Source organism: Coregonus clupeaformis, unplaced genomic scaffold (assembly GCF_020615455.1).
Source record: "Coregonus clupeaformis isolate EN_2021a unplaced genomic scaffold, ASM2061545v1 scaf0240, whole genome shotgun sequence".
Taxonomy (NCBI): Eukaryota; Metazoa; Chordata; class Actinopteri; order Salmoniformes; family Salmonidae; genus Coregonus; species Coregonus clupeaformis.
The window spans coordinates 152,356-173,723 of NW_025533695.1; the positions used below are offsets into that span (position 1 = coordinate 152,356).

At 41.6% G+C, this 21,368-nt stretch overlaps 1 protein-coding gene across 1 annotated transcript in view; it reads left to right on the plus strand.

Annotated features, from left to right (window-relative positions):
* Positions 1–21,368, plus strand: part of LOC121562070 (epithelial membrane protein 2-like) — a 65,044-nt gene that overhangs the window by 23,643 nt on the left and 20,033 nt on the right. The gene's annotated exons all lie outside the window — the stretch shown is intronic.

Sequence of the window (21,368 nt, forward strand, 5' to 3'; positions counted from 1 at the left end):
TCCTACTGTCTGGTGAGTGCCAATACTGTTCATGCTAAAATATACCACTCAAAAGATATACGTCTACGCCAGGTTTTCCTACTGTCTGGTGAGTGCCAATACTGTTCATGCTAAAATATACCACTCAAAAGATATACGTCTACGCCAGGTTTTCCTACTGTCTGGTGAGTGCCAATACTGTTCATGCTAAAATATACCACTCAAAAGATATACGTCTGCGCCAGGTTTTCCTACTGTCTGGTGAGTGCCAATACTGTTCATGCTAAAATATTCCACTCAAAGGATATACGTCTACGCCAGGTTTTCCTACTGTCTGGTGAGTGCCAATACTGTTCATGCTAAAATATACCACTCAAAGGATATACGTCTGCGCCAGGTTTTCCTACTGTCTGGTGAGTGCCAATACTGTTCATGCTAAAATATACCACTCAAAGGATATACGTCTACGCCAGGTTTTCCTACTGTCTGGTGAGTGCCAATACTGTTCATGCTAAAATATACCACTCAAAGGATATACGTCTACGCCAGGTTTTCCTACTGTCTGGTGAGTGCCAATACTGTTCATGCTAAAATATACCACTCAAAGGATATACGTCTACGCCAGGTTTTCCTACTGTCTGGTGAGTGCCAATACTGTTCATGCTAAAATATACCACTCAAAAGGATATACGTCTACGCCAGGTTTTCCTACTGTCTGGTGAGTGCCAATACTGTTCATGCTAAAATATACCACTCAAAGGATATACGTCTACGCCAGGTTTTCCTACTGTCTGGTGAGTGCCAATACTGTTCATGCTAAAATATACCACTCAAAAGATATACGTCTGCGCCAGGTTTTCCTACTGTCTGGTGAGTGCCAATACTGTTCATGCTAAAATATACCACTCAAAAGATATACGTCTACGCCAGGTTTTCCTACTGTCTGGTGAGTGCCAATACTGTTCATGCTAAAATATACCACTCAAAGGATATACGTCTGCGCCAGGTTTTCCTACTGTCTGGTGAGTGCCAATACTGTTCATGCTAAAATATACCACTCAAAAGGATATACGTCTGCGCCAGGTTTTCCTACTGTCTGGTGAGTGCCAATACTGTTCATGCTAAAATATACCACTCAAAGGATATACGTCTACGCCAGGTTTTCCTACTGTCTGGTGAGTGCCAATACTGTTCATGCTAAAATATACCACTCAAAGGATATACGTCTGCGCCAGGTTTTCCTACTGTCTGGTGAGTGCCAATACTGTTCATGCTAAAATATACCACTCAAAGGATATACGTCTGCGCCAGGTTTTCCTACTGTCTGGTGAGTGCCAATACTGTTCATGCTAAAATATACCACTCAAAAGGATATACGTCTACGCCAGGTTTTCCTACTGTCTGGTGAGTGCCAATACTGTTCATGCTAAAATATACCACTCAAAGGATATACGTCTGCGCCAGGTTTTCCTACTGTCTGGTGAGTGCCAATACTGTTCATGCTAAAATATACCACTCAAAGGATATACGTCTGCGCCAGGTTTTCCTACTGTCTGGTGAGTGCCAATACTGTTCATGCTAAAATATACCACTCAAAGGATATACGTCTGCGCCAGGTTTTCCTACTGTCTGGTGAGTGCCAATACTGTTCATGCTAAAATATACCACTCAAAGGATATACGTCTGCGCCAGGTTTTCCTACTGTCTGGTGAGTGCCAATACTGTTCATGCTAAAATATACCACTCAAAGGATATACGTCTACGCCAGGTTTTCCTACTGTCTGGTGAGTGCCAATACTGTTCATGCTAAAATATACCACTCAAAGGATATACGTCTGCGCCAGGTTTTCCTACTGTCTGGTGAGTGCCAATACTGTTCATGCTAAAATATACCACTCAAAGGATATACGTCTGCGCCAGGTTTTCCTACTGTCTGGTGAGTGCCAATACTGTTCATGCTAAAATATACCACTCAAAGGATATACGTCTACGCCAGGTTTTCCTACTGTCTGGTGAGTGCCAATACTGTTCATGCTAAAATATACCACTCAAAGGATATACGTCTACGCCAGGTTTTCCTACTGTCTGGTGAGTGCCAATACTGTTCATGCTAAAATATACCACTCAAAGGATATACGTCTACGCCAGGTTTTCCTACTGTCTGGTGAGTGCCAATACTGTTCATGCTAAAATATACCACTCAAAGGATATACGTCTACGCCAGGTTTTCCTACTGTCTGGTGAGTGCCAATACTGTTCATGCTAAAATATACCACTCAAAGGATATACGTCTGCGCCAGGTTTTCCTACTGTCTGGTGAGTGCCAATACTGTTCATGCTAAAATATACCACTCAAAGGATATACGTCTACGCCAGGTTTTCCTACTGTCTGGTGAGTGCCAATACTGTTCATGCTAAAATATACCACTCAAAAGGATATACGTCTGCGCCAGGTTTTCCTACTGTCTGGTGAGTGCCAATACTGTTCATGCTAAAATATACCACTCAAAGGATATACGTCTGCGTCAGGTTTTCCTACTGTCTGGTGAGTGCCAATACTGTTCATGCTAAAATATACCACTCAAAAGATATACGTCTACGCCAGGTTTTCCTACTGTCTGGTGAGTGCCAATACTGTTCATGCTAAAATATACCACTCAAAAGATATACGTCTACGCCAGGTTTTCCTACTGTCTGGTGAGTGCCAATACTGTTCATGCTAAAATATACCACTCAAAAGATATACGTCTGCGCCAGGTTTTCCTACTGTCTGGTGAGTGCCAATACTGTTCATGCTAAAATATACCACTCAAAAGATATACGTCTGCGCCAGGTTTTCCTACTGTCTGGTGAGTGCCAATACTGTTCATGCTAAAATATACCACTCAAAAGATATACGTCTACGCCAGGTTTTCCTACTGTCTGGTGAGTGCCAATACTGTTCATGCTAAAATATACCACTCAAAGGATATACGTCTACGTCAGGTTTTCCTACTGTCTGGTGAGTGCCAATACTGTTCATGCTAAAATATACCACTCAAAAGATATACGTCTACGTCAGGTTTTCCTACTGTCTGGTGAGTGCCAATACTGTTCATGCTAAAATATACCACTCAAAAGATATACGTCTACGTCAGGTTTTCCTACTGTCTGGTGAGTGCCAATACTGTTCATGCTAAAATATACCACTCAAAAGATATACGTCTACGTCAGGTTTTCCTACTGTCTGGTGAGTGCCAATACTGTTCATGCTAAAATATACCACTCAAAAGATATACGTCTGCGTCAGGTTTTCCTACTGTCTGGTGAGTGCCAATACTGTTCATGCTAAAATATACCACTCAAAAGATATACGTCTACGTCAGGTTTTCCTACTGTCTGGTGAGTGCCAATACTGTTCATGCTAAAATATACCACTCAAAGGATATACGTCTACGTCAGGTTTTCCTACTGTCTGGTGAGTGCCAATACTGTTCATGCTAAAATATACCACTCAAAGGATATACGTCTACGTCAGGTTTTCCTACTGTCTGGTGAGTGCCAATACTGTTCATGCTAAAATATACCACTCAAAAGATATACGTCTGCGCCAGGTTTTCCTACTGTCTGGTGAGTGCCAATACTGTTCATGCTAAAATATACCACTCAAAGGATATACGTCTGCGTCAGGTTTTCCTACTGTCTGGTGAGTGCCAATACTGTTCATGCTAAAATATACCACTCAAAAGATATACGTCTACGCCAGGTTTTCCTACTGTCTGGTGAGTGCCAATACTGTTCATGCTAAAATATACCACTCAAAAGATATACGTCTACGTCAGGTTTTCCTACTGTCTGGTGAGTGCCAATACTGTTCATGCTAAAATATACCACTCAAAGGATATACGTCTACGTCAGGTTTTCCTACTGTCTGGTGAGTGCCAATACTGTTCATGCTAAAATATACCACTCAAAAGATATACGTCTACGCCAGGTTTTCCTACTGTCTGGTGAGTGCCAATACTGTTCATGCTAAAATATACCACTCAAAAGATATACGTCTACGCCAGGTTTTCCTACTGTCTGGTGAGTGCCAATACTGTTCATGCTAAAATATACCACTCAAAGGATATACGTCTACGCCAGGTTTTCCTACTGTCTGGTGAGTGCCAATACTGTTCATGCTAAAATATACCACTCAAAGGATATACGTCTGCGCCAGGTTTTCCTACTGTCTGGTGAGTGCCAATACTGTTCATGCTAAAATATACCACTCAAAAGATATACGTCTGCGCCAGGTTTTCCTACTGTCTGGTGAGTGCCAATACTGTTCATGCTAAAATATTCCACTCAAAGGATATACGTCTACGCCAGGTTTTCCTACTGTCTGGTGAGTGCCAATACTGTTCATGCTAAAATATACCACTCAAAGGATATACGTCTACGCCAGGTTTTCCTACTGTCTGGTGAGTGCCAATACTGTTCATGCTAAAATATACCACTCAAAGGATATACGTCTGCGCCAGGTTTTCCTACTGTCTGGTGAGTGCCAATACTGTTCATGCTAAAATATACCACTCAAAAGGATATACGTCTGCGCCAGGTTTTCCTACTGTCTGGTGAGTGCCAATACTGTTCATGCTAAAATATACCACTCAAAAGATATACGTCTACGCCAGGTTTTCCTACTGTCTGGTGAGTGCCAATACTGTTCATGCTAAAATATACCACTCAAAAGATATACGTCTGCGCCAGGTTTTCCTACTGTCTGGTGAGTGCCAATACTGTTCATGCTAAAATATACCACTCAAAGATATACGTCTGCGCCAGGTTTTCCCTACTGTCTGGTGAGTGCCAATACTGTTCATGCTAAAATATACCACTCAAAAGATATACGTCTACGCCAGGTTTTCCTACTGTCTGGTGAGTGCCAATACTGTTCATGCTAAAATATACCACTCAAAAGATATACGTCTGCGCCAGGTTTTCCTACTGTCTGGTGAGTGCCAATACTGTTCATGCTAAAATATACCACTCAAAGGATATACGTCTACGTCAGGTTTTCCTACTGTCTGGTGAGTGCCAATACTGTTCATGCTAAAATATACCACTCAAAAGATATACGTCTACGCCAGGTTTTCCTACTGTCTGGTGAGTGCCAATACTGTTCATGCTAAAATATACCACTCAAAAGATATACGTCTACGCCAGGTTTTCCTACTGTCTGGTGAGTGCCAATACTGTTCATGCTAAAATATACCACTCAAAAGATATACGTCTACGCCAGGTTTTCCTACTGTCTGGTGAGTGCCAATACTGTTCATGCTAAAATATACCACTCAAAAGATATACGTCTACGCCAGGTTTTCCTACTGTCTGGTGAGTGCCAATACTGTTCATGCTAAAATATACCACTCAAAAGATATACGTCTGCGCCAGGTTTTCCTACTGTCTGGTGAGTGCCAATACTGTTCATGCTAAAATATACCACTCAAAAGATATACGTCTGCGCCAGGTTTTCCTACTGTCTGGTGAGTGCCAATACTGTTCATGCTAAAATATACCACTCAAAAGATATACGTCTACGCCAGGTTTTCCTACTGTCTGGTGAGTGCCAATACTGTTCATGCTAAAATATACCACTCAAAAGATATACGTCTACGCCAGGTTTTCCTACTGTCTGGTGAGTGCCAATACTGTTCATGCTAAAATATACCACTCAAAAGATATACGTCTACGCCAGGTTTTCCTACTGTCTGGTGAGTGCCAATACTGTTCATGCTAAAATATACCACTCAAAAGGATATACGTCTACGCCAGGTTTTCCTACTGTCTGGTGAGTGCCAATACTGTTCATGCTAAAATATACCACTCAAAAGATATACGTCTACGCCAGGTTTTCCTACTGTCTGGTGAGTGCCAATACTGTTCATGCTAAAATATACCACTCAAAGGATATACGTCTACGCCAGGTTTTCCTACTGTCTGGTGAGTGCCAATACTGTTCATGCTAAAATATACCACTCAAAAGATATACGTCTGCGCCCAGGTTTTCCTACTGTCTGGTGAGTGCCAATACTGTTCATGCTAAAATATACCACTCAAAGGATATACGTCTGCGCCAGGTTTTCCTACTGTCTGGTGAGTGCCAATACTGTTCATGCTAAAATATACCACTCAAAGGATATACGTCTACGCCAGGTTTTCCTACTGTCTGGTGAGTGCCAATACTGTTCATGCTAAAATATACCACTCAAAAGATATACGTCTACGCCAGGTTTTCCTACTGTCTGGTGAGTGCCAATACTGTTCATGCTAAAATATACCACTCAAAGGATATACGTCTGCGTCAGGTTTTCCTACTGTCTGGTGAGTGCCAATACTGTTCATGCTAAAATATACCACTCAAAAGATATACGTCTACGCCAGGTTTTCCTACTGTCTGGTGAGTGCCAATACTGTTCATGCTAAAATATACCACTCAAAAGATATACGTCTACGTCAGGTTTTCCTACTGTCTGGTGAGTGCCAATACTGTTCATGCTAAAATATACCACTCAAAAGATATACGTCTACGTCAGGTTTTCCTACTGTCTGGTGAGTGCCAATACTGTTCATGCTAAAATATACCACTCAAAAGATATACGTCTACGCCAGGTTTTCCTACTGTCTGGTGAGTGCCAATACTGTTCATGCTAAAATATACCACTCAAAAGATATACGTCTACGCCAGGTTTTCCTACTGTCTGGTGAGTGCCAATACTGTTCATGCTAAAATATACCACTCAAAAGATATACGTCTACGTCAGGTTTTCCTACTGTCTGGTGAGTGCCAATACTGTTCATGCTAAAATATACCACTCAAAAGATATACGTCTACGCCAGGTTTTCCTACTGTCTGGTGAGTGCCAATACTGTTCATGCTAAAATATACCACTCAAAAGATATACGTCTACGCCAGGTTTTCCTACTGTCTGGTGAGTGCCAATACTGTTCATGCTAAAATATACCACTCAAAGGATATACGTCTACGCCAGGTTTTCCTACTGTCTGGTGAGTGCCAATACTGTTCATGCTAAAATATACCACTCAAAAGATATACGTCTACGCCAGGTTTTCCTACTGTCTGGTGAGTGCCAATACTGTTCATGCTAAAATATACCACTCAAAGGATATACGTCTGCGCCAGGTTTTCCTACTGTCTGGTGAGTGCCAATACTGTTCATGCTAAAATATACCACTCAAAGGATATACGTCTACGCCAGGTTTTCCTACTGTCTGGTGAGTGCCAATACTGTTCATGCTAAAATATACCACTCAAAAGATATACGTCTGCGTCAGGTTTTCCTACTGTCTGGTGAGTGCCAATACTGTTCATGCTAAAATATACCACTCAAAGGATATACGTCTACGCCAGGTTTTCCTACTGTCTGGTGAGTGCCAATACTGTTCATGCTAAAATATACCACTCAAAAGATATACGTCTACGCCAGGTTTTCCTACTGTCTGGTGAGTGCCAATACTGTTCATGCTAAAATATACCACTCAAAAGATATACGTCTACGCCAGGTTTTCCTACTGTCTGGTGAGTGCCAATACTGTTCATGCTAAAATATACCACTCAAAGGATATACGTCTACGCCAGGTTTTCCTACTGTCTGGTGAGTGCCAATACTGTTCATGCTAAAATATACCACTCAAAAGATATACGTCTACGCCAGGTTTTCCTACTGTCTGGTGAGTGCCAATACTGTTCATGCTAAAATATACCACTCAAAAGATATACGTCTACGCCAGGTTTTCCTACTGTCTGGTGAGTGCCAATACTGTTCATGCTAAAATATACCACTCAAAGGATATACGTCTACGCAGGTTTTCCTACTGTCTGGTGAGTGCCAATACTGTTCATGCTAAAATATACCACTCAAAGGATATACGTCTACGCCAGGTTTTCCTACTGTCTGGTGAGTGCCAATACTGTTCATGCTAAAATATACCACTCAAAGGATATACGTCTACGCCAGGTTTTCCTACTGTCTGGTGAGTGCCAATACTGTTCATGCTAAAATATACCACTCAAAAGATATACGTCTACGCCAGGTTTTCCTACTGTCTGGTGAGTGCCAATACTGTTCATGCTAAAATATACCACTCAAAAGATATACGTCTACGCCAGGTTTTCCTACTGTCTGGTGAGTGCCAATACTGTTCATGCTAAAATATACCACTCAAAAGATATACGTCTGCGCCAGGTTTTCCTACTGTCTGGTGAGTGCCAATACTGTTCATGCTAAAATATTCCACTCAAAGGATATACGTCTACGCCAGGTTTTCCTACTGTCTGGTGAGTGCCAATACTGTTCATGCTAAAATATACCACTCAAAAGATATACGTCTACGCCAGGTTTTCCTACTGTCTGGTGAGTGCCAATACTGTTCATGCTAAAATATACCACTCAAAAGATATACGTCTGCGCCAGGTTTTCCTACTGTCTGGTGAGTGCCAATACTGTTCATGCTAAAATATACCACTCAAAAGGATATACGTCTACGCCAGGTTTTCCTACTGTCTGGTGAGTGCCAATACTGTTCATGCTAAAATATACCACTCAAAAGATATACGTCTACGCCAGGTTTTCCTACTGTCTGGTGAGTGCCAATACTGTTCATGCTAAAATATACCACTCAAAAGATATACGTCTACGTCAGGTTTTCCTACTGTCTGGTGAGTGCCAATACTGTTCATGCTAAAATATACCACTCAAAAGATATACGTCTACGCCAGGTTTTCCTACTGTCTGGTGAGTGCCAATACTGTTCATGCTAAAATATACCACTCAAAAGATATACGTCTACGCCAGGTTTTCCTACTGTCTGGTGAGTGCCAATACTGTTCATGCTAAAATATACCACTCAAAAGATATACGTCTACGCCAGGTTTTCCTACTGTCTGGTGAGTGCCAATACTGTTCATGCTAAAATATACCACTCAAAAGATATACGTCTACGCCAGGTTTTCCTACTGTCTGGTGAGTGCCAATACTGTTCATGCTAAAATATACCACTCAAAAGATATACGTCTACGCCAGGTTTTCCTACTGTCTGGTGAGTGCCAATACTGTTCATGCTAAAATATACCACTCAAAGGATATACGTCTACGTCAGGTTTTCCTACTGTCTGGTGAGTGCCAATACTGTTCATGCTAAAATATACCACTCAAAAGATATACGTCTACGCCAGGTTTTCCTACTGTCTGGTGAGTGCCAATACTGTTCATGCTAAAATATACCACTCAAAAGATATACGTCTACGCCAGGTTTTCCTACTGTCTGGTGAGTGCCAATACTGTTCATGCTAAAATATACCACTCAAAAGATATACGTCTACGTCAGGTTTTCCTACTGTCTGGTGAGTGCCAATACTGTTCATGCTAAAATATACCACTCAAAGGATATACGTCTACGCCAGGTTTTCCTACTGTCTGGTGAGTGCCAATACTGTTCATGCTAAAATATACCACTCAAAAGATATACGTCTGCGCCAGGTTTTCCTACTGTCTGGTGAGTGCCAATACTGTTCATGCTAAAATATACCACTCAAAAGATATACGTCTACGCCAGGTTTTCCTACTGTCTGGTGAGTGCCAATACTGTTCATGCTAAAATATACCACTCAAAGGATATACGTCTACGCCAGGTTTTCCTACTGTCTGGTGAGTGCCAATACTGTTCATGCTAAAATATACCACTCAAAAGATATACGTCTACGCCAGGTTTTCCTACTGTCTGGTGAGTGCCAATACTGTTCATGCTAAAATATACCACTCAAAAGATATACGTCTACGCCAGGTTTTCCTACTGTCTGGTGAGTGCCAATACTGTTCATGCTAAAATATACCACTCAAAGGATATACGTCTACGCCAGGTTTTCCTACTGTCTGGTGAGTGCCAATACTGTTCATGCTAAAATATACCACTCAAAGGATATACGTCTGCGCTCAGGTTTTCCTACTGTCTGGTGAGTGCCAATACTGTTCATGCTAAAATATACCACTCAAAGGATATACGTCTACGCCAGGTTTTCCTACTGTCTGGTGAGTGCCAATACTGTTCATGCTAAAATATACCACTCAAAAGATATACGTCTACGCCAGGTTTTCCTACTGTCTGGTGAGTGCCAATACTGTTCATGCTAAAATATACCACTCAAAAGATATACGTCTACGTCAGGTTTTCCTACTGTCTGGTGAGTGCCAATACTGTTCATGCTAAAATATACCACTCAAAAGATATACGTCTACGCCAGGTTTTCCTACTGTCTGGTGAGTGCCAATACTGTTCATGCTAAAATATACCACTCAAAGATATACGTCTACGCCAGGTTTTCCTACTGTCTGGTGAGTGCCAATACTGTTCATGCTAAAATATACCACTCAAAAGATATACGTCTGCGCCAGGTTTTCCTACTGTCTGGTGAGTGCCAATACTGTTCATGCTAAAATATACCACTCAAAGGATATACGTCTACGCCAGGTTTTCCTACTGTCTGGTGAGTGCCAATACTGTTCATGCTAAAATATTCCACTCAAAGGATATACGTCTACGCCAGGTTTTCCTACTGTCTGGTGAGTGCCAATACTGTTCATGCTAAAATATACCACTCAAAAGATATACGTCTGCGTCAGGTTTTCCTACTGTCTGGTGAGTGCCAATACTGTTCATGCTAAAATATACCACTCAAAAGATATACGTCTACGCCAGGTTTTCCTACTGTCTGGTGAGTGCCAATACTGTTCATGCTAAAATATACCACTCAAAAGATATACGTCTGCGCCAGGTTTTCCTACTGTCTGGTGAGTGCCAATACTGTTCATGCTAAAATATACCACTCAAAAGATATACGTCTGCGCCAGGTTTTCCTACTGTCTGGTGAGTGCCAATACTGTTCATGCTAAAATATACCACTCAAAGGATATACGTCTACGCCAGGTTTTCCTACTGTCTGGTGAGTGCCAATACTGTTCATGCTAAAATATACCACTCAAAGGATATACGTCTACGCCAGGTTTTCCTACTGTCTGGTGAGTGCCAATACTGTTCATGCTAAAATATACCACTCAAAGGATATACGTCTACGCCAGGTTTTCCTACTGTCTGGTGAGTGCCAATACTGTTCATGCTAAAATATACCACTCAAAGGATATACGTCTACGCCAGGTTTTCCTACTGTCTGGTGAGTGCCAATACTGTTCATGCTAAAATATACCACTCAAAAGATATACGTCTGCGCCAGGTTTTCCTACTGTCTGGTGAGTGCCAATACTGTTCATGCTAAAATATACCACTCAAAAGATATACGTCTGCGCCAGGTTTTCCTACTGTCTGGTGAGTGCCAATACTGTTCATGCTAAAATATACCACTCAAAGGATATACGTCTGCGCCAGGTTTTCCTACTGTCTGGTGAGTGCCAATACTGTTCATGCTAAAATATACCACTCAAAAGATATACGTCTACGCCAGGTTTTCCTACTGTCTGGTGAGTGCCAATACTGTTCATGCTAAAATATACCACTCAAAGGATATACGTCTACGCCAGGTTTTCCTACTGTCTGGTGAGTGCCAATACTGTTCATGCTAAAATATACCACTCAAAAGATATACGTCTACGCCAGGTTTTCCTACTGTCTGGTGAGTGCCAATACTGTTCATGCTAAAATATACCACTCAAAAGATATACGTCTGCGCCAGGTTTTCCTACTGTCTGGTGAGTGCCAATACTGTTCATGCTAAAATATACCACTCAAAAGATATACGTCTGCGCCAGGTTTTCCTACTGTCTGGTGAGTGCCAATACTGTTCATGCTAAAATATACCACTCAAAAGATATACGTCTACGCCAGGTTTTCCTACTGTCTGGTGAGTGCCAATACTGTTCATGCTAAAATATACCACTCAAAAGATATACGTCTACGCCAGGTTTTCCTACTGTCTGGTGAGTGCCAATACTGTTCATGCTAAAATATACCACTCAAAGGATATACGTCTACGCCAGGTTTTCCTACTGTCTGGTGAGTGCCAATACTGTTCATGCTAAAATATACCACTCAAAGGATATACGTCTACGCCAGGTTTTCCTACTGTCTGGTGAGTGCCAATACTGTTCATGCTAAAATATACCACTCAAAGGATATACGTCTACGCCAGGTTTTCCTACTGTCTGGTGAGTGCCAATACTGTTCATGCTAAAATATACCACTCAAAAGATATACGTCTACGCCAGGTTTTCCTACTGTCTGGTGAGTGCCAATACTGTTCATGCTAAAATATACCACTCAAAGGATATACGTCTGCGCCAGGTTTTCCTACTGTCTGGTGAGTGCCAATACTGTTCATGCTAAAATATACCACTCAAAGGATATACGTCTGCGCCAGGTTTTCCTACTGTCTGGTGAGTGCCAATACTGTTCATGCTAAAATATACCACTCAAAGGATATACGTCTACGCCAGGTTTTCCTACTGTCTGGTGAGTGCCAATACTGTTCATGCTAAAATATACCACTCAAAGGATATACGTCTACGCCAGGTTTTCCTACTGTCTGGTGAGTGCCAATACTGTTCATGCTAAAATATACCACTCAAAGGATATACGTCTACGCCAGGTTTTCCTACTGTCTGGTGAGTGCCAATACTGTTCATGCTAAAATATACCACTCAAAGGATATACGTCTACGCCAGGTTTTCCTACTGTCTGGTGAGTGCCAATACTGTTCATGCTAAAATATACCACTCAAAGGATATACGTCTACGCCAGGTTTTCCTACTGTCTGGTGAGTGCCAATACTGTTCATGCTAAAATATACCACTCAAAAGATATACGTCTGCGCCAGGTTTTCCTACTGTCTGGTGAGTGCCAATACTGTTCATGCTAAAATATACCACTCAAAGGATATACGTCTACGTCAGGTTTTCCTACTGTCTGGTGAGTGCCAATACTGTTCATGCTAAAATATACCACTCAAAAGATATACGTCTGCGCCAGGTTTTCCTACTGTCTGGTGAGTGCCAATACTGTTCATGCTAAAATATACCACTCAAAAGATATACGTCTGCGCCAGGTTTTCCTACTGTCTGGTGAGTGCCAATACTGTTCATGCTAAAATATACCACTCAAAGGATATACGTCTACGTCAGGTTTTCCTACTGTCTGGTGAGTGCCAATACTGTTCATGCTAAAATATACCACTCAAAAGATATACGTCTACGCCAGGTTTTCCTACTGTCTGGTGAGTGCCAATACTGTTCATGCTAAAATATACCACTCAAAAGATATACGTCTACGCCAGGTTTTCCTACTGTCTGGTGAGTGCCAATACTGTTCATGCTAAAATATACCACTCAAAAGATATACGTCTACGCCAGGTTTTCCTACTGTCTGGTGAGTGCCAATACTGTTCATGCTAAAATATACCACTCAAAAGATATACGTCTACGCCAGGTTTTCCTACTGTCTGGTGAGTGCCAATACTGTTCATGCTAAAATATACCACTCAAAAGATATACGTCTGCGCCAGGTTTTCCTACTGTCTGGTGAGTGCCAATACTGTTCATGCTAAAATATACCACTCAAAAGATATACGTCTACGCCAGGTTTTCCTACTGTCTGGTGAGTGCCAATACTGTTCATGCTAAAATATACCACTCAAAGGATATACGTCTACGCCCAGGTTTTCCTACTGTCTGGTGAGTGCCAATACTGTTCATGCTAAAATATACCACTCAAAGGATATACGTCTGCGCCAGGTTTTCCTACTGTCTGGTGAGTGCCAATACTGTTCATGCTAAAATATACCACTCAAAAGATATACGTCTGCGCCAGGTTTTCCTACTGTCTGGTGAGTGCCAATACTGTTCATGCTAAAATATACCACTCAAAGGATATACGTCTGCGCCAGGTTTTCCTACTGTCTGGTGAGTGCCAATACTGTTCATGCTAAAATATACCACTCAAAGGATATACGTCTACGTCAGGTTTTCCTACTGTCTGGTGAGTGCCAATACTGTTCATGCTAAAATATACCACTCAAAAGATATACGTCTGCGCCAGGTTTTCCTACTGTCTGGTGAGTGCCAATACTGTTCATGCTAAAATATACCACTCAAAAGATATACGTCTGCGCCAGGTTTTCCTACTGTCTGGTGAGTGCCAATACTGTTCATGCTAAAATATACCACTCAAAGGATATACGTCTGCGCCAGGTTTTCCTACTGTCTGGTGAGTGCCAATACTGTTCATGCTAAAATATACCACTCAAAGGATATACGTCTACGTCAGGTTTTCCTACTGTCTGGTGAGTGCCAATACTGTTCATGCTAAAATATACCACTCAAAAGATATACGTCTACGCCAGGTTTTCCTACTGTCTGGTGAGTGCCAATACTGTTCATGCTAAAATATACCACTCAAAAGATATACGTCTACGCCAGGTTTTCCTACTGTCTGGTGAGTGCCAATACTGTTCATGCTAAAATATACCACTCAAAAGATATACGTCTACGCCAGGTTTTCCTACTGTCTGGTGAGTGCCAATACTGTTCATGCTAAAATATACCACTCAAAGATATACGTCTACGCCAGGTTTTCCTACTGTCTGGTGAGTGCCAATACTGTTCATGCTAAAATATACCACTCAAAAGATATACGTCTACGCCAGGTTTTCCTACTGTCTGGTGAGTGCCAATACTGTTCATGCTAAAATATACCACTCAAAGGATATACGTCTACGCCAGGTTTTCCTACTGTCTGGTGAGTGCCAATACTGTTCATGCTAAAATATACCACTCAAAGGATATACGTCTACGCCAGGTTTTCCTACTGTCTGGTGAGTGCCAATACTGTTCATGCTAAAATATACCACTCAAAGGATATACGTCTACGCCAGGTTTTCCTACTGTCTGGTGAGTGCCAATACTGTTCATGCTAAAATATACCACTCAAAGGATATACGTCTACGCCAGGTTTTCCTACTGTCTGGTGAGTGCCAATACTGTTCATGCTAAAATATACCACTCAAAAGATATACGTCTGCGCCAGGTTTTCCTACTGTCTGGTGAGTGCCAATACTGTTCATGCTAAAATATACCACTCAAAAGATATACGTCTACGCCAGGTTTTCCTACTGTCTGGTGAGTGCCAATACTGTTCATGCTAAAATATACCACTCAAAAGATATACGTCTGCGCCAGGTTTTCCTACTGTCTGGTGAGTGCCAATACTGTTCATGCTAAAATATACCACTCAAAAGATATACGTCTACGCCAGGTTTTCCTACTGTCTGGTGAGTGCCAATACTGTTCATGCTAAAATATACCACTCAAAAGATATACGTCTACGCCAGGTTTTCCTACTGTCTGGTGAGTGCCAATACTGTTCATGCTAAAATATACCACTCAAAAGATATACGTCTACGCCAGGTTTTCCTACTGTCTGGTGAGTGCCAATACTGTTCATGCTAAAATATACCACTCAAAGATATACGTCTACGCCAGGTTTTCCTACTGTCTGGTGAGTGCCAATACTGTTCATGCTAAAATATACCACTCAAAGATATACGTCTGCGCCAGGTTTTCCTACTGTCTGGTGAGTGCCAATACTGTTCATGCTAAAATATACCACTCAAAAGATATACGTCTACGCCAGGTTTTCCTACTGTCTGGTGAGTGCCAATACTGTTCATGCTAAAATATACCACTCAAAGGATATACGTCTACGCCAGGTTTTCCTACTGTCTGGTGAGTGCCAATACTGTTCATGCTAAAATATACCACTCAAAGGATATACGTCTGCGCCAGGTTTTCCTACTGTCTGGTGAGTGCCAATACTGTTCATGCTAAAATATACCACTCAAAAGGATATACGTCTGCGCCAGGTTTTCCTACTGTCTGGTGAGTGCCAATACTGTTCATGCTAAAATATACCACTCAAAAGATATACGTCTGCGCCAGGTTTTCCTACTGTCTGGTGAGTGCCAATACTGTTCATGCTAAAATATACCACTCAAAAGATATACGTCTGCGTCAGGTTTTCCTACTGTCTGGTGAGTGCCAATACTGTTCATGCTAAAATATACCACTCAAAGGATATACGTCTACGTCAGGTTTTCCTACTGTCTGGTGAGTGCCAATACTGTTCATGCTAAAATATACCACTCAAAAGATATACGTCTGCGCCAGGTTTTCCTACTGTCTGGTGAGTGCCAATACTGTTCATGCTAAAATATACCACTCAAAAGATATACGTCTGCGCCAGGTTTTCCTACTGTCTGGTGAGTGCCAATACTGTTCATGCTAAAATATACCACTCAAAGGATATACGTCTACGTCAGGTTTTCCTACTGTCTGGTGAGTGCCAATACTGTTCATGCTAAAATATACCACTCAAAAGATATACGTCTACGCCAGGTTTTCCTACTGTCTGGTGAGTGCCAATACTGTTCATGCTAAAATATACCACTCAAAAGATATACGTCTACGCCAGGTTTTCCTACTGTCTGGTGAGTGCCAATACTGTTCATGCTAAAATATACCACTCAAAGGATATACGTCTACGTCAGGTTTTCCTACTGTCTGGTGAGTGCCAATACTGTTCATGCTAAAATATACCACTCAAAAGATATACGTCTGCGCCAGGTTTTCCTACTGTCTGGTGAGTGCCAATACTGTTCATGCTAAAATATACCACTCAAAAGATATACGTCTGCGTCAGGTTTTCCTACTGTCTGGTGAGTGCCAATACTGTTCATGCTAAAATATACCACTCAAAGGATATACGTCTACGTCAGGTTTTCCTACTGTCTGGTGAGTGCCAATACTGTTCATGCTAAAATATACCACTCAAAAGATATACGTCTACGCCAGGTTTTCCTACTGTCTGGTGAGTGCCAATACTGTTCATGCTAAAATATACCACTCAAAAGATATACGTCTACGCCAGGTTTTCCTACTGTCTGGTGAGTGCCAATACTGTTCATGCTAAAATATACCACTCAAAAGATATACGTCTACGCCAGGTTTTCCTACTGTCTGGTGAGTGCCAATACTGTTCATGCTAAAATATACCACTCAAAGATATACGTCTACGCCAGGTTTTCCTACTGTCTGGTGAGTGCCAATACTGTTCATGCTAAAATATACCACTCAAATATATACGTCTGCGCCAGGTTTTCCTACTGTCTGGTGAGTGCCAATACTGTTCATGCTAAAATATACCACTCAAAAGATATACGTCTACGCCAGGTTTTCCTACTGTCTGGTGAGTGCCAATACTGTTCATGCTAAAATACCACTCAAAGGATATACGTCTACGCCAGGTTTTCCTACTGTCTGGTGAGTGCCAATACTGTTCATGCTAAAATATACCACTCAAAGGATATACGTCTGCGCCAGGTTTTCCTACTGTCTGGTGAGTGCCAATACTGTTCATGCTAAAATATACCACTCAAAAGATATACGTCTGCGCCAGGTTTTCCTACTGTCTGGTGAGTGCCAATACTGTTCATGCTAAAATACCACTCAAAAGATATACGTCTGCGCCAGGTTTTCCTACTGTCTGGTGAGTGCCAATACTGTTCATGCTAAAATATACCACTCAAAAGATATACGTCTGCGTCAGGTTTTCCTACTGTCTGGTGAGTGCCAATACTGTTCATGCTAAAATATACCACTCAAAGGATATACGTCTACGTCAGGTTTTCCTACTGTCTGGTGAGTGCCAATACTGTTCATGCTAAAATATACCACTCAAAAGATATACGTCTGCGCCAGGTTTTCCTACTGTCTGGTGAGTGCCAATACTGTTCATGCTAAAATACCACTCAAAAGATATACGTCTGCGCCAGGTTTTCCTACTGTCTGGTGAGTGCCAATACTGTTCATGCTAAAATATACCACTCAAAAGATATACGTCTGCGCCAGGTTTTCCTACTGTCTGGTGAGTGCCAATACTGTTCATGCTAAAATATACCACTCAAAGGATATACGTCTACGTCAGGTTTTCCTACTGTCTGGTGAGTGCCAATACTGTTCATGCTAAAATATACCACTCAAAAGATATACGTCTACGCCAGGTTTTCCTACTGTCTGGTGAGTGCCAATACTGTTCATGCTAAAATATACCACTCAAAAGATATAAGTCTACGCCAGGTTTTCCTACTGTCTGGTGAGTGCCAATACTGTTCATGCTAAAATATACCACTCAAAAGATATACGTCTACGCCAGGTTTTCCTACTGTCTGGTGAGTGCCAATACTGTTCATGCTAAAATATACCACTCAAAGATATACGTCTACGCCAGGTTTTCCTACTGTCTGGTGAGTGCCAATACTGTTCATGCTAAAATATACCACTCAAAAGATATACGTCTACGCCAGGTTTTCCTACTGTCTGGTGAGTGCCAATACTGTTCATGCTAAAATATACCACTCAAAGATATACGTCTACGCCAGGTTTTCCTACTGTCTGGTGAGTGCCAATACTGTTCATGCTAAAATATACCACTCAAATATATACGTCTGCGCCAGGTTTTCCTACTGTCTGGTGAGTGCCAATACTGTTCATGCTAAAATATACCACTCAAAGGATATACGTCTACGCCAGGTTTTCCTACTGTCTGGTGAGTGCCAATACTGTTCATGCTAAAATATACCACTCAAAGGATATACGTCTACGCCAGGTTTTCCTACTGTCTGGTGAGTGCCAATACTGTTCATGCTAAAATATACCACTCAAAGGATATACGTCTGCGCCAGGTTTTCCTACTGTCTGGTGAGTGCCAATACTGTTCATGCTAAAATATACCACTCAAAAGATATACGTCTGCGCCAGGTTTTCCTACTGTCTGGTGAGTGCCAATACTGTTCATGCTAAATATACCACTCAAAAGATATACGTCTGCGCCAGGTTTTCCTACTGTCTGGTGAGTGCCAATACTGTTCATGCTAAAATATACCACTCAAAAGATATACGTCTGCGTCAGGTTTTCCTACTGTCTGGTGAGTGCCAATACTGTTCGATGCTAAAATACCACCCAAAGGATATACGTCTCAGGTTTTCCTACTGTCTGGTGAGTGCCAATACTGTTCATGCTAAAATATACCACTCAAAAGATATACGTCTGCGCCAGGTTTTCCTACTGTCTGGTGAGTGCCAATACTGTTCATGCTAAAATATACCACTCAAAAGATATACGTCTGCGCCAGGTTTTCCTACTGTCTGGTGAGTGCCAATACTGTTCATGCTAAAATATACCACTCAAAAGATATACGTCTACGTCAGGTTTTCCTACTGTCTGGTGAGTGCCAATACTGTTCATGCTAAAATATACCACTCAAAGGATATACGTCTACGTCAGGTTTTCCTACTGTCTGGTGAGTGCCAATACTGTTCATGCTAAAATATACCACTCAAAAGATATACGTCTACGCCAGGTTTTCCTACTGTCTGGTGAGTGCCAATACTGTTCATGCTAAAATATACCACTCAAAAGATATAAGTCTACGCCAGGTTTTCCTACTGTCTGGTGAGTGCCAATACTGTTCATGCTAAAATATACCACTCAAAAGATATACGTCTACGCCAGGTTTTCCTACTGTCTGGTGAGTGCCAATACTGTTCATGCTAAAATATACCACTCAAAGATATACGTCTACGCCAGGTTTTCCTACTGTCTGGTGAGTGCCAATACTGTTCATGCTAAAATATACCACTCAAAAGATATACGTCTACGCCAGGTTTTCCTACTGTCTGGTGAGTGCCAATACTGTTCATGCTAAAATATACCACTCAAAGATATACGTCTACGCCAGGTTTTCCTACTGTCTGGTGAGTGCCAATACTGTTCATGCTAAAATATACCACTCAAATATATACGTCTGCGCCAGGTTTTCCTACTGTCTGGTGAGTGCCAATACTGTTCATGCTAAAATATACCACTCAAAGGATATACGTCTACGCCAGGTTTTCCTACTGTCTGGTGAGTGCCAATACTGTTCATGCTAAAATATACCACTCAAAGGATATACGTCTACGCCAGGTTTTCCTACTGTCTGGTGAGTGCCAATACTGTTCATGCTAAAATATACCACTCAAAGGATATACGTCTACGTCAGGTTTTCCTACTGTCTGGTGAGTGCCAATACTGTTCATGCTAAAATATACCACTCAAAGGATATACGTCTACGCCAGGTTTTCCTACTGTCTGGTGAGTGCCAATACTGTTCATGCTAAAATATACCACTCAAAAGATATACGTCTGCGCCAGGTTTTCCTACTGTCTGGTGAGTGCCAATACTGTTCATGCTAAAATATACCACTCAAAAGATATACGTCTGCGTCAGGTTTTCCTACTGTCTGGTGAGTGCCAATACTGTTCATGCTAAAATATACCACTCAAAGGATATACGTCTACGTCAGGTTTTCCTACTGTCTGGTGAGTGCCAATACTGTTAATGCTAAAATATACCACTCAAAAGATATACGTCTACGCCAGGTTTTCCTACTGTCTGGTGAGTGCCAATACTGTTCATGCTAAAATATACCACTCAAAAGATATACGTCTACGCCAGGTTTTCCTACTGTCTGGTGAGTGCCAATACTGTTCATGCTAAAATATACCACTCAAAAGATATACGTCTACGCCAGGTTTTCCTACTGTCTGGTGAGTGCCAATACTGTTCATGCTAAAATATACCACTCAAAGATATACGTCTACGCCAGGTTTTCCTACTGTCTGGTGAGTGCCAATACTGTTCATGCTAAAATATACCACTCAAATATATACGTCTGCGCCAGGTTTTCCTACTGTCTGGTGAGTGCCAATACTGTTCATGCTAAAATATACCACTCAAAAGATATACGTCTACGCCAGGTTTTCCTACTGTCTGGTGAGTGCCAATACTGTTCATGCTAAAATACCACTCAAAGGATATACGTCTACGCCAGGTTTTCCTACTGTCTGGTGAGTGCCAATACTGTTCATGCTAAAATATACCACTCAAAGGATATACGTCTGCGCCAGGTTTTCCTACTGTCTGGTGAGTGCCAATACTGTTCATGCTAAAATATACCACTCAAAAGATATACGTCTGCGCCAGGTTTTCCTACTGTCTGGTGAGTGCCAATACTGTTCATGCTAAAATATACCACTCAAAAGATATACGTCTGCGCCAGGTTTTCCTACTGTCTGGTGAGTGCCAATACTGTTCATGCTAAAATATACCACTCAAAAGATATACGTCTGCGTCAGGTTTTCCTACTGTCTGGTGAGTGCCAATACTGTTCATGCTAAAATATACCACTCAAAGGATATACGTCTACGTCAGGTTTTCCTACTGTCTGGTGAGTGCCAATACTGTT